Here is a 12,656-nt window from a genome sequence, read left to right as displayed (position 1 = left end):
TTCCTTTGCAGATGCAGACAGCTGGGATGTGTGTATACAGAAGCAACGTTTGTTAACATTTTCTGTGTTGTGCTTAAACCAGTACCTAAAAAACCCAAAGATGTCTCTCTACCGGGCACCCACCTCTTTCAAAGCATTGCTGCCGTCTGCAAGATTTGAGGGTGCTGTTTTCCTGCCAGGCCTCTGTGGCAAGTGAGCAGTAAAAAGCAAACAAACCCGCCATCTGATGTAGGAACTTGTCTTTTTTCCTTCAAGACTAGAAAACTATGAAGTGAGAGTTAGGGTCATGTTACATGTGTCCTTGCAGGAATACAGCACAGGAGGAAAGTGTTAAATTCCCTCTCCTTGCCTGCTTTGATGCCATTCATTATCAGCCCCCTCAGCTGATGCAATTTGCATGTAAAAAACAGCAACCCTGCATTTTTAAATGTAAAGATGCATAATATATTTATTTTTTATATTGTTTCAGTATTGGCTTTTATAAAATACATTTCTCTTAAGGAAACCACTTAGAGATCTTATGTTATCAAGCAGCATATAAGCAGTCTGAATAAATAATAACAACTAAATTTAATATCATTTCTTTGGCCTCACTGGCAGACTTCTGCCAGATCATGAAATACCTGGAGGCTGAATTGCCTGTGAGCCACTTCACTGCATTCAGTTTGTGTAGATGATTGTCCCGGTCTTCCTTCAGAAAGAAGGAAGGTCTTCCTTCAGACCAGGCCCGAGGGTGAGGGGCTCCCATCCAGCCCACCGGTCAGGCCCCCACCCCATCAGCGTCACTTGTGTTCTCTGAAAAATGTAAGACTTTTGCTTCACGTTAATAGGCGAGGTGGGCCCACAGGGAATCCTTAGGAAAATTGGACTCCCCTGGATGAAAGGTAATGTGGCAAGGATTGTGTGGCAGGGCAGCAGCGAGGGAAAAATTGATGAAGACAGCAGAAGGCTTTAGGCATTCCCCCCTTACTATAAATATTTGAATCTCCTGATCAGAAATATATTGGGGCCCCTACTTTTTATATAGTCCATGACACGCAGAGCTAGTTTTGCCTTGTCAGCTGCAAGGACCATCATTCCCACAAAATGGGTTTCAAGTTTATGTGCCCATGAGAATAATTCCAAGGACTCCAAGTCACTGAAAGGCTACTGAGCTCAGAGGGAAGAAGTAGGCTGGTATTAAGACAAATTATGTCATTGGGGTGGATCAAAAATTGGCTGCACAGCTCTGGAGATTTGGGGCACATGCCCTGATGTGCTAACTTTATGATGCCCATGCCCATTCCACAGATGCAAAATGCCACACCAGGTCCACCTCCCTCCTGCTATTAAAATGTGGTTCATGTTTCATTGGAAGCTTCCTTGGAACAAGTCAGGCCACTTGTGAATCAGTGCCAATAGTGCCTGTGCTGACTGGGGGCTGTGCTTCAGGATCTCAGAGGGGGTGGGGTGGTCTTTTGCACAGCTACCTGATGCTGTGCAATCATTTGTGATCCAAGTTCAACTTGTGATCCAAGTTCAACTGGAGATGAACTTGAGGCCTCCTACAGGTCAAGCATGTCCTCTCCCCCTGAGTGGCCAGGTAGCCGGCCAGATGGGCGGCGAATAAATCAAATAAATAAATAAATACCCCCGAGCTCTATGGGGCCCTTGGAACACATGATGCTGACTTATCTGGACTCATGCCCTTGGTCCAGTGCATTTGGTATTGTCTGCTTTGAGTGATAGCAGCTCTCCAGGGTCTCGGCGACAGAGAAAGGTGTTTTCCATCACCTGCTACGAATTGGTCCTTCTTTAAAAAATAGGGATGTCAGGCCTTGAACCTGGGACCTTCTGCATGCAAAGCAGGGACTGTACCTCCAGTGGTATAGTGGTAAATTTTCAAAGATCATGCCTAAATTAGAAAAAAAAAAAATCGCGGAGAAGCCACGATTCTTTGTCAGGAGCGCCTTGGCAGCCTCTCTCAGTAGACTCCAATAGCCAACTCAAGACACAGACGAAGGGATTTCTTTTCAAAGCTTTAATCCTGTTACACCTTAATGACTCTTTCAGATGCTAATCACCAGCGACTAAAGCAAGGAACAGCAGGGTGGCCTAAGCTTCAAGTAGGCAGTTGATCCCCATTTGAAAGAGAGTCACTTGAAGACCCAGAACTTATGGGCTAGGGAGAGATTCTCCCTCTTTCCCTTGGGTCCATGGGAGGCGGCCGTTGCTTGCGCGCCAAACGGGTGCTACACCTCCTTTCCATGCCCTCCATTGCTCATTGCTCTTTGCGTCTGCGTCGAGCATCTAAGAAGCCCCCTTCCCGCACTCCCTCACTGCCAGGGTCACTATCTATCTTAGGAATGCTGGCAGGAGGAATCTCTGCCAGGTGCTGAGCCTGTGAGGGATGAACTGGCTCCTCTCCCATGGATTGCTGTTCCTCCTCAGAATCCGAACTGCTCTGAGGGTCTCTGGGCTCAGTTTCCACCCTGACATTCTTTGATGATAACGCCTTAATTTTTTAAAAAAGGGGGTAAAATTTAGTATCATTTGAAGGGATAGGACAACCCCCTGCTCAATGCAGGAAGCCTGACTCCCAGGCGGTCGCCCATCCCACTACTGACTGGGGCCGACCCTGCCTAGCTTCCGAGATCAGACAAGCACACGCACATGCAGCCCTTTGCTTGTTGCTGAGGAAACACTGAGTGCTGAGGAAGCTATGCGATCAGGAGCCGGAAGACGACATGGAGAGCCGTCGAGAGCTGTGAGCATGGTGGGCGTGGAATCAGCAGAAACAGGAAGAGTTTCTGATCCTCCAATGAGAGCCTCCGACTTTAAGAGCAGGAAAACAGCACAGCGCTCAAGTGTGAGCTGAGCTCATGCATTTAATGAAGCACCGCAATGGGGAAAATGGGTGAGTGTGGATAATCACGTTTTAATGCGAGAGCGTTTAACCCGACAGGTCACCGAATTCATAGCAGCCCTAAGTGCCACTCCCAGAACTCATTCTAAGTCCCAAACCCAGAAATAACTCTAAGTCCTGTGGTAAAAGTCCAAACTGGACTTGGAGGTCCGTGTCCAGCTGCCCTCCAATTAAGCTCTGGACACACAGGTAAGATCCAAGTCGTATTTATTCGTGTACAACGAAGACAGCTCTTGTCAACCCAGAGGCAGCCCAGATCAACACTCACCAGTTACATTTATAATCATAATGTGGCTAAATAAGTGACATCAGCCAAGCCTAGCGCGCAGGTCTGCTCATTATCAATTAAACTTTTATTGGACCATCACCCTTGGCTTCTTCTCAGAGCCCTGCAACTTTTGCAAGGACGATGATTCTTAGGCCTGGGGTGAGTTGCTGTGGAGACAAGATAACTTATCTCTACTGTCGTAACAGTTTCTTCTTTTGTACAGAAGAAACAAAGACAACAGTTATCGGCTTTTGAGGATTCTGCCACATTAGCACAAAAAAGCCGATCAACATGGCCTTGCCTTAATTATTTTCCACAGTCCCTCATTTGATCCAATAGGAGCTGAATTCTTCACACTGGATCACCTAGAGAGTGCTGTCAGCCCACTGCTTTAGCCGTTCTTTCCGATTTTCTACCTTTTCTTGTGGGAAGCCTTGATACATAGCAAGAAATTGCTGGCTAACTTGTCTTTTTATACAAGATGTAAAGCATGCAAAGATACAGGGTAAGAACAATACCACAAATAGAATACCCAACACAACGAGAAAGCCTTGCCTCAACCAGGCGAGGTTTGGGAGCCATCCGGTTAACCAATCTATAGGATTCCATCCTTTCCAGGCTTGTACAGGTACATCCGCTACTTCCCTAATATCTTCTGCCAATTGTTTTACAATTACCCCATTGTCATCAACCTTTAGACAACAGTTAGACCAATTAAATTTTCCACACAGGCCACCTTCAGCTGCCAGCGGATAGTCTAAACCCATTCTGTTCTGGATGATGGCTTCCCGCATTTGCGTCATCTGAGTAGCAACCAGGCCCAAGGCATCTGCAGTACGACTGGCAAATACTTAACTACTGCCTGTAGCCTGATAAGTCTACTGGTGAGATATGTCAGATCTCGTGCTACTATATTAGGTTTCCACGTAGCAGGACCATAATAATCAATAACTCTTTTAGCTGGAAATTGCAAGAAATTGCAAGTAGATAAATAGGTACTGCCTCGGCGGGAAAGGTAACAGCGTTCCGTGCACCTCGGTGTTCAGTCATGCCGGCCACATGACCACGGAAGCGTCTTCGGACAGCGCTGGCTCTTCGGCTTAGAAACGGGGATGAGCACCGCACCCTAGAGTCGGACACGACTGGTTGGGGACACCTTTACCTTTACCTTTTTTACTTTTAGCTGGCCATAGGTCATTCCCTCACTTCTGAGTTGCATCGAGCATGCCTTTTCTAGCACCTCTCTTTGTTCTTTCCAACTCTGTGTAAGTGGGATGATAGACATGCCTGTTCCCAAGTAAAAGTCGAAATGGTGGATATATGATTCCAACATAACAGACCCCAAACCTCTTAGGGGGGAGAGCTTGATAAACTCGGTTCCTACATATGAAATAATGGCCAGCCTTAGCGTCCTTTCCATTTACAAAGGGACCTAGCCATGACGCTTCATGAGCAAGGGGTACTGGGCCACCATCAGCATGATATCCACCCAGTGGTGGGAATATGCATTTTAAAGGTTTTGACCCACAGGAACATTTTTTAGTCAGTGTTACAGAATCAGTATCCTCACAGGAAATGTATTTTGACTCAGTCCTCTTGTTCCGTGGCACATAGATGTCGGGAAATCTTACCACGAAGGTGCCATTTAGGTGCATCCAACCCTGACTTTTGTAGATTGTGGTATGCACCCCGGTAACTAGATTAAACTTTCTACATTCCTTGGTTCCATATGTGGTGCTGGACACACCGCAGTAGGGCTGGACTTTGTGCATGTGAATTTTTCCTGGGGGTGTTTTACATGGCACCCACCTGGGTGAGGATAATGCACTGCTGTCGGTATTAGGGTATGTGAGTATGTGTGTCTTATTCCATGTGTTGCTATATTCAGTACAATTTAGGTGGGAATACTCATTAATCTAGGTTTGGGTCTAAAGACAGCTGGATCTACCCAAAAACGGTCCATCTTCACGGGTACTTTTAAAACAGAATGTTCCCAATGTAGGAATGACAGACCACCATGTGTGAGCATTTGGAAACCCCAAATCCTTCCAGGTGCTGTTATCTGACTTTAAAGGAACCAGGGGGCTTGCCAAGTTAGCTGCGCTCGAAGGCTTGGCCTCCCAGGGCATTGGAGCCAAGGTAGCCTTAGAGACCGCCAAACAGATCCAACAATCTGAAAGTGCAAAGGTTTGTTGGATGCTCTGAGTTATACTCAGAACGCTACTTGGGGAAGGATCAGTCCGTAATACTGGCTTACGAGGACTACCGATACAAGAAGATAGAAGGTAGATTAAAACATCACGTCTAAACATTCTGCCAATACAAGCTCTTTTTTAACATGCACGCCATAACGCTTAACTTTGCTAGCAACCCAAATTTAACTACTACTTAGTATCACCACATAGGATCAATTTTTTTACTTTGTTTTGATCTAAAATGTTAAAGGTTGATCCTGCTGGTTATAATGCTCAATCACCCACTGAGGTTGTGGGTGGACCCTCAGATCGTCTGGCAGAGCTGATCAAGCTGTCAGACGATGGGGCATGTGCAGCTTCCCACTGGCTCACTGCATGTGCGAGTTGTGAGAAGTCAGACAGGTCCGTGCTTGCGTGATGAGCCTGTTCCTAGGGATGTACGAAAGTCACTTACCTGGTCTCGCAGCTTGCTTCGCGGTGGGGGGGAGGCGCTTCGCTTCTCCCCCCAAAGTTCAGGCCGGGGAGGGGGAGGCTTTCCGCCTCACCCGGCCGAAATTCAGGCCAGGGGGGAGGCTTCCCGCCTCACCCGGCCGAAATTCAGGCCGGGGAGAAGTGCCCCGTCTCCCCAGCTGCGAACTTCAAAAGAAAAGTAAAAAACAAAACAAAACGCCCTGTGATAGGCTACGTGACGATTTACGTAGCCTATCACGGCTAGATCTGCAAAGTCAGCCGTGATAGGCTACGTTAATCGTCACGTAGCCTATCACGGGTGACTTAAAAAAAAAAGCACGTACGCAAATGGTGGCCCCCATAGGGATCCGCCATTTGTGTCCCTTATTTGGTCGCTGTAGTCTATGTAAAGATTTATGTAGACTACGGAGAAAATAAGGGCAACGCAAATAGCAGGGGGGGGCGGGGGGGCGGAGAATTTCTCCCCGAAACTACTTCGGGGGGCCGAATACGTTGGCACTTGGCCCCCCGAAGTTTCGGCGAGAAATTCTCTGACACCCCTACCTGTTCCTCCTCTGCTTTCACTTCTGGCCTTGCTTCGTCCACAGGGTCTGGAGGAAGGCTAGCGGTGCTGTTCCCCTGCTGCGCGTGGTCCTCACCTTCGCTCTCTCCTGCAAGTGCAGGATCAGAAGAGCCTTTTGACGGACTCTTTGAGCAATGGGTGTAGTGGATCTAAGCGGACTTTCGTCTCAGCTTCATTGCTGTGTGAGTGGTCAGCGACACAAGATGGGGACCGGTCTAACGTTCTTGGAGGCCTTCGGCTGTCTATGCGCGAATGTGGACCTCGTCTCTAGGTAGGAATGGATGACTTGGCACATCAAGGGGCAATAGTTGCGCGTTGCCCACGTGCCTGCGGATACGCTGGAACTGGCCCTGGAGCGAAATAATATAAGCAGTTAAGTCTTCATCCCCTCCTAACAGGGTAACATGAGGAACAGCCCATTCTCGGCCAATTGGTGGAGGCCTTCCAAATAGAATCTCATAAGGAGACAGACCCATGGGCTGATGTGGGGTGGTCCTTACTGATAGGAAGGCTAGAGGAAGTGCAATAGGCCAGGTGAGGTGGGAAGTTTTACAGATCTTAGTCAGCCTCCCTTTAAGAGTGGCTTTCATTCTTTCTACTTGCCCAGCGCTTTGGGGGTGGTAGGGGGTATGGAGATGCCAGGTGGCCCCTAAACATTTTGACAGGGCCTGTGTTAGTGCAGCAGTGAAATGTGATCCTAAATCTGAGAACTCATACCGAGGCAGGCCGAATCTCGGGACAATGTCCTTCATTAAATGTTTCCCCACCTCTTGGGCTGTGGCTTTCCTGCAGGGGAAAGCCTTCACCCATCTCAATAATTTATCTACAGTGACTAACAGCCACTGGAATCCTTGTGTTTTGGGCAAATGAGTGAAATCAATCTGAATGGATTTAAATGGCAGTTACACCCATGGCCTTCCGCCTTGGGGCCCAGGCAGTATGACTTTTGCATTCTCCCTCACACACTGAGGGCAGGCAGAAACCACCCGCTTAGCCATTTGATGTATACCTGGGGCAAACCATTCTCTGCAAATTCCCTTTGCCAACCCAGTACTACCCACACGCCCCTGGCTGTGGTGCTGTTGTAATACTGGCCTTAGACCTGCTTTTGGTAAAACAAGCCTGCCGTGTGGGACAGCCCAGGCTCCAGTGCTATCTTGTGTAGCTCCGGCGGCTTGCCACACTTTCTTCTCCTCTGCACTGGCAAGTTCCTACCATGTTAATAAGGGTGGGGCTGGTATCACTGTGCAGAGGTGGTGTTCAGGAGGCAGTGGATGAAGGGCAGCTGATTTTGCCTCCTTATCTGCCCTGGCATTCCCTTGTTTGACAGGGTCATTACCAATCCATGAGCTTTGCAATGTAGTACTGCTAATTCTTGAAGCAAATGGATTGCGTTCAGCAGCCTGTCGATTTCAGGACCATTAGAAATTGTTTTTCCCACTGCTGTGATGAATCCTCGCTCTTTCTATAGGGCATCTGTAGCATGACAAACTCCAAAAGCATATTTAGAATCAGTGTAGACAGTCAGAGATCTGCTTTTTCACAAGCTCTAGCTAAAGCAGTCAGTTCCGCGGCTTGTGCACTTTTATTTCCTGGCAGGGGTCCAGAGTCAACTACTTCTGTGTTTGACACTACTGCACAGCCTGTCTTACGGATTCCACCCACCAGCCTGGAAGACCCATCAACAAACCAAATGAATTCAGAACCTTTCAAAGGTGTATCTTTCAGATCATCTCTAGGCATTTGCACTTCACGAATAACTGCTTTACAGTCATGTGGGAGATCTGGATCTTGCTCAGGCATAAGAGTTGCAGGGTTTAACCCGTTACACCGTAAAATAGTTAATTCTGGAGTTTAGGGCAACAAAGTCTCGTATTTGGTATAACGGGCGTTGGAAAAATCCTGGGTATTATCCTGGGTTAACAAGGTGGATACTGCATGGGGTACCCAGAGTTGCAAAGGGTGACCAAGTACAACGTCTTGGACTTTTTCAACAATGAGTGCCGCGGCTGCAGCGCTGCGCAAACAAGAGGCATAGCCTTTTGCAGCGCTGTCCAATTGCCCAGAGTAATACCCTACTGGCCTCCTATGAGGTCCAAAATTTTGACAGAGAATCCCAGAAGCCACATCATGTTTCTCATGTACAAATAAAATAATAGGTTTAGTATAATCTGGGAGACCTAAAGCTGGAGCAGATACAAGGAGAGTCTTTAGTTGTTCCCAGGCCTGGGAGTCAAGCTTTGTCCATTCATACTGTGCTGGGGCTGCAGCCTTCGTCTTTTTTTTCTTTCTTTCTAACCATGGCGTCACAATTTCAGAGAAGCCAGGGATCCGAGCTCTGCAATACCCCAACATGCCCAACGGGGCTCTGACCTGGGTTTTGGTAGAGGGGGCATTAATTTTTGTCATGTCATGCACACGTTTATAAGATAATTTCCTAGTTCCACAAGACAGGATGTGTCCCAGATATTTAACCTCAGACTTACACCACTGCAACTTCCTCTTCGCAATTTTATGTCCTCTTTCACCTAAGGCGTTAACTAATACAACTGAATCAGTTTTGCAATCTTCCTCTGAGCATGCACAGAGTAAAATATCAGGTCTAATACTATATATACACGTGCACTTGCAGGGATGCTGCATATTATGGTGGTGGGATTTGGGACAACATTATGTCTTGGGATCACAAATTTATTGATTAGCCTCAGGTTTTGCTCCATGCGGTAACTGGGGGGCTGTCCTGGCTCCACCCTCTTTTGGCAGCCAGAATTGGGGTGTTACATGGAAAAAAAAATTGTACTAGGACACCTTGTTTTAAGAGTTTTTCAATTAGTTTCCCAATGCATTCTCTGGCTTTCAGTGACATGGGATATTGCTCCACCCGTGGAGGTGGGGGATGTCAGTACAGATGGTAATTTTTATAGGAGCTGCAGATTTTAGCAGCCCGATTTCATCCGAATCTTTCGGCCAGTACTCAGATGGCAGCCCTCTGAGCTCTTCCAGCAGATCTGTGTCTGTTGGGGGACTGGCCTCCTCCAAAAAAGCCATGACATTGGAGGAAGGCAGGGTGACATAGAGCCCATCTTGGCTGCAGCTGATAAAAGCATTTAACTTTGCTAGCAGGTCTCTTCCCAAGAGGTTTACTGGGCTTTCTGACATCACCAGGATCTGCTGCAAAACACCAATTTTAACCATAACTGGTTGACTCAAGGGAACAGTGGATAATTTTCTATCAATTCCTATGACCCGTTTTCCGGAACCAGAAAAGGGTAAGGTGATTTTATTCAGCATGGTCTTTGCAACACCAGTATCAAGAAGACAGTCATAAGGTTTCCCATTTATGTTAAGGGTCAGAAAAGGTTTTGCCAATTTCAATTTCCAGCTGTTTGGGGTTTGACTCTCGCTCTTGCCACCAACCAACTCTAGACCTCCTTCTACCCATCATTCCGACGTACCAACACTTTCTGCTCCCTGGTAAGTGGTGGGCCCTTGCCCCTGCCACTGCCCAGTCCACTGCCCTTCTTGCCTTTGATTCCCCTTTTGGGGACACTCATTTTTCCAGTGACCAGGTTGCTTGCAATAACGGCACACATCCCGGTCATAACCACTTCCTCATCCTCCCTCATTTGTCCATGCACTTGCTCCTCTACCACATCCCCTCTGACCATGGCCGCGACCAAACTCTCGTCTTCTCCCTCGGCCACGCCCCGGGAACCTTGTTCCCGTAATGGCTGCCACCGACGACTTTGCCTTTAACTCTTTCTCCTTCTTCCGTTGCTTCTGCGCCTTCTCTGCCCTTCTATCAAACACATACTTTGCTATTGCCAACATCTCCACACTATTTTCCTGCCACCCTGGCTGGTGTTCCCTGAAATATTTTTGAATATCAGGAGTGGCTTGCTCCACAAACATACCTACTATCAGGGCAGCATGCCTTGCCTCATCAGGGTCAATGCCCCCATACATGCGCAGAGCGCGAATCAAACGAACCAGGAAATCAGCAGGGGATTCTGATTTTTCTTGAGTCACAGCCTGCACCTTAGACCAGTTTATAGTTTTCTGACCCATTTGTTGTAGAACAGTGTGCATTCGTTCTTGATACTGCGTTATGACTGTCCAATTGGCTGCATCATTCAGACTTAACGGAGGACAGGGGTCGGGGTAGGCATTTAAAACCCCTATTTGACACATTTGTGTACAGGCACCTTGAATTTGATTTATAGCTGGATATATCCTTTGGGATGGTGCCAGATCTTGATTCTCTGGGTAGGGGGGCAGTGGACAAGGCGGCGGCGGCACGGACAGTATGCTCGCGAAGGACACTGCTTTACTTTTTGCCTGCCTTTTCTCAGCCACGTCGGCCCAGAGAAACCAATAGTCCATTTTTTCAGGTATCCTGTCCTCTAGAACAAGGCGGAGATCTCTTAAGATGTTTGGGCTGCAGGATCCTTCTGGTGGCCATGAATGACTAAGAACTGGCCATTTTTTCTGTGCACAACAGAACCAAGTGCTTTTTACTCAAAACAGCCATGCCTGGCAGAGTATTCCATTGCTTAAGCATAACATCTAGAGATGACCCCGTCAGGACACTCCGATCCCCACCCATATTGTCTCCTTCAACCAGTAAAGGCTGTCCTGTATATACCTTTCAATACTTAATGGGGATCTACTTAAACAAAGGAAACCAACCAGGGGGTCTTACCTTTTTTTCCCAGTGAATCTTACCCTACTTGGAGTTGGCCTTGGTTTTGAAGCACACCCATCCCGCCTGTCCAAAAAGACCCCAAGGTGAACTCACCTAGTGCCAGCTGGGTTGTTCAGGCATCCGGGCGGGGCATGATTGCACAGCAAAGCTGGGCCCTCCTGACTAGTTCACCAGATTGTGGTAAAAGTCCAAACTGGATTCGGAGGTCCGTGCCCAGCTGCCCTCCAATTAAGCTCTGGACACGCGGGTAAGATCGAACTCGAGTTTATTCGTGTACAACGAAGGCAGTTCTGTCAACCCAGAGGCAGCCCAGATTAACACTCACCAGTTACATTTATAATCATAATGTGGCTAAATAGGTGACGTCAGCCAAGCCTAGCGCACATGTCAGCTCATTATCAATTAAACTTTTATTGGACCATCACCCTCGGCTTCTTCTCAGAGCCCTGCAACTTTTGCAAGGACAACGATTCATAGGCCTAGGGTGAGTTGCTGTGGAGACAAGATAACTTATCTCTACTGTCCTAAGTTTCTTCTTTTGTACAGAAGAAACAAAGACAACAGTTATGGGCTTTTGAGGAATCTGCCACATTGGCACAAAGAAGCCGATCAACATGGCCTTGCCTTAGTTATTTTCCACAGTCCCAAACTCAGAAATAACTCTCAGTCCCAGACCCAGAAATAACTCTAAGTGCCACTTCCAGAAATCATTCTAAGTCCTAAACTCAGAAATCATTCTAAGTCCCAAAGTCAGAAATCATTCTAAGTGCCAAAGTCTAGGAGTCTAAAGAGGTCCATAGTTATCTAAGTCCGTGGGTCTGGTGGCATGGCAGAAAGAGGGAAGTGGAGCAGCAGCAGCAGCAACAAAAAAGCAGCACCTGGGGCTCCCATTCCCTGGGCTTTTATACCCCTGCTCTGCTCAAAGGTGGGGCCTAAGGAGCAATGAGACAATCAGCCACCAATAGGAAATGGGGTGCGTGTGGTTAGAGCGTGTGCTCACCAATCAGAAACCAGGTGCCCCATCTATCTCCCATAATTTCATGTGTCTGGGGAATGTGTCTGGCACCATTACAAACGGGCTACTTTGAAATGTCCCAGCATATGACCAAAGTCTGCCATCTGGGCATGCTGTCTTGATTGACGCATTTTTCCCTGGTGTATCTTCTTCGAACTCCCGGTCATCCTTGGCCGTTTTTGGTCATATCCGCCTGAACGCCTCCTCCCAGTTGTCGCTCGTGCTCAGGGCTACAGCTTCCTCACCCAACCAGTATCGCATAGGGGCATTCCCTGATCAGCTGTGTACACCACGAGAAGTCAAAACAGAACTTTTTCTCCTCTCCGTAGGCATCTGAGCATGCTGTTCTGCTGTTCATCTCACTTAGACACTCTGCCAGCACGCCGTGGCCTTGAGCAGGCTCTGTGAAGCCACTGGTAAAGACAGCTGCATTTCCCCCCCCCCTTCTTCAAAAACAGTCCTGAGAAAAATCTCAGTTAGAGTCTCAGTTCGTGAAATAACATCATTTAGTGTAGAATCGAACTTCACGGTCTTC

The 12,656-nt window shown here is 47.6% G+C and overlaps 1 long non-coding RNA gene across 1 annotated transcript in view; it reads right to left on the bottom strand.

Annotated features, from left to right (window-relative positions):
* Positions 1-11,416, bottom strand: part of LOC146335806 (uncharacterized) — a 37,040-nt gene extending 25,624 nt beyond the window's left edge. Inside the window, exons 1-2 of the long non-coding RNA XR_014785876.1 lie at positions 11,200-11,416; positions 6,478-6,751 (exon numbers count right to left, since the gene is read on the bottom strand). This is a non-coding gene — a long non-coding RNA (uncharacterized LOC146335806). The remainder of the gene's footprint in view (positions 1-6,477; positions 6,752-11,199) is intronic.
* Positions 11,417-12,656: the final 1,240 nt, after the last annotated feature.

Source organism: Heloderma suspectum, chromosome 14, assembly GCF_057233095.1.
Source record: "Heloderma suspectum isolate Gila_16-S chromosome 14, 16-S_ref, whole genome shotgun sequence".
Classification (NCBI taxonomy): Eukaryota; Metazoa; Chordata; class Lepidosauria; order Squamata; family Helodermatidae; genus Heloderma; species Heloderma suspectum.
This window is presented reverse-complemented; position numbering and strand designations above follow the sequence as displayed.